The sequence below is a fragment of the Zingiber officinale genome, chromosome 7A, assembly GCF_018446385.1.
Source record: "Zingiber officinale cultivar Zhangliang chromosome 7A, Zo_v1.1, whole genome shotgun sequence".
Lineage (NCBI taxonomy): Eukaryota > Viridiplantae > Streptophyta > Magnoliopsida > Zingiberales > Zingiberaceae > Zingiber > Zingiber officinale.
In genome coordinates this window covers 122,800,522-122,802,625 of record NC_055998.1, presented here as the reverse complement: position 1 = coordinate 122,802,625, position 2,104 = coordinate 122,800,522, and the positions used below count along the sequence as shown (strand labels likewise).

General features: G+C 34.8%; 1 pseudogene; it reads right to left on the bottom strand.

The window, feature by feature from the left end:
- Positions 1-733: 733 nt before the first annotated feature.
- LOC122002310 lies at positions 734-1,127 on the bottom strand (annotated as a pseudogene).
- Between the last annotated feature and the right edge of the window lie 977 nt (positions 1,128-2,104).

Here is a 2,104-nt window from a genome sequence, read left to right as displayed (position 1 = left end):
CGAACCCTCATTGAATGTTTTCTTTCTCCCCGTTCATCAGTCGCTTGTTGTCAAATTGTCATAAGAAGAAGCTCACTCAAGAGGCTGGTTCCTGAGATCTCGCCTCAATTTTTCTCTATCGGTGCATTGATTTTTGGTCAAAGGAATAAATGCCTACTTCCTACTTGTTTCATCACATCCAAGTAAGTTTACATTTGTTTTTCTTTCTTTTTTTTTAAAGGTCTTTATAGGTTAAGTATCGGCGCACACATTGATAGTATTTATACTCTAGTTTACAGAGTGTTAGAATCATTAGCTATGCGTAGTGGGTTGAGTCTCACATTGGGTGATTTAGGTTTAGAGTTTATGTTGGGTCATATACATCCCATGTAATAGATGCCTCTTAAAATTACAAGAAGATCAGTATATAATTTTCCACTGCACTTATTATCTTGTTAGTTGTTCATTCATTACTTTTTCTTTCTTCCTGATGATTACTTAAACGTTAGGGGCCTTACACAACAAAGTGGCATCATGAGTTGCGCACAAACACCATCAAAGCTTTATGCAATGCAGATGTCTCTGAGGGTGTTTTTATCCTCGGAAAAGATGTCTCTCTTCCTGAAACAAGTATTAGAAATGCTAGAAGGCCTTTGTGGAATATAGGAGGAAAGCCTGCTTCTCAGAGAACTATTCTTGCATTCTTTGCCGGACAAATACATGGTCGTGTCAGACCAATCCTGCTGCAGTACTGGAGTGGGAGGGATGAAGACATGAAAATCTATGGACCATTTCCAGAAAGAGTTGCAAGGAAGATGTCATATGCTGACCACATGAAATCGAGTAAATACTGCATCTGTCCTATGGGTTACGAAGTGAATAGCCCAAGGATTGTGGAAGCCATCTACTATGAATGCGTTCCAGTTATTATAGCAGACAACTTTGTGCTTCCTTTCGAAGAAGTCCTTGACTGGAGTGCTTTCTCAGTTGTTGTAGCAGAGAAGGATATACCAAATTTGAAAGATATAATATTACGAATTCCACAGGCGCGATATGTAACTATGCAGATGAATGTGAAGAAATTGCAGAAACATTTCTTGTGGCATGCAAAACCAGTCAAGTATGATATTTTCCACATGATACTTCATTCCATTTGGTTTAATAGACTGAACCAAATCCAAACTGAGCAGTGATAGTACAACTCTGTCATCACTCTTTTGAGAGCTTAACAGAAAATACCATCAAAGCTTAACAGAAAAGTTCTCATGAATTTCTTTATCATATCATGCCTTTCCTCTGTTCTACTGCCTCGCCAATCCTATAGCTTTTACTGCAATAGTCCAGAAATATCAACCCCAGACAACCATAATTTGGGTTCTTCGGTATAGGTATGAAATCAACAAATCTGAAGTTTACACAATGCCTGTGATCATGCTCATCTTGTATCCCTTTTCCTAATGTCATTCTTTGTATTGCAATATTTAGCTTTTCTATGGTGTCCATGACTACATCAAAGGAGTTTTTAAGTAGCTGGCAAGGTAAAGAATAAGAACTTTCAACTGATAGAACGTTTATATATGTTTTTGTTCATCTTGATAGAAGGTTTAGTTTTGCTCGAAAAGGATTGTGGAAGGCAATGATTCCACACTGTGGACAGAGAGCATTCTGATCTAAAGCCATTTCTTAGGCAGATTACTTAGTAATTGAGAATGAAAATGACTGAGGAGATTGTATCAGGATCAAGCGTACAGGATAGTCATTAATGACTGAGGATTTGTAATATTTATTGACTGAAATATGATATCTTGCACAGAATCTATTCTTGATTAATGACTTAAATTCTTTTCAGGAGTTTGTGGATACTATATAATTTAAAATGCATGTAGTTAAATATATGATTGATTTAGAAAAACATAATTAATGAGTATATTTGCTTTTATGTTTTTTTAGTTTGAAATACTTGCATTTGTAAAAAAATCACTAAACCCCAAGAATAATTAATAATGATATTCAACAACATTGATTGAAGTTAATTATTTAAAATTAAAATTAATTTAAATTTGTGAATTAACTTTTATTTTACAATTTGAAATAGAATTGACTTATATAAAAAGCATGCAGTTGT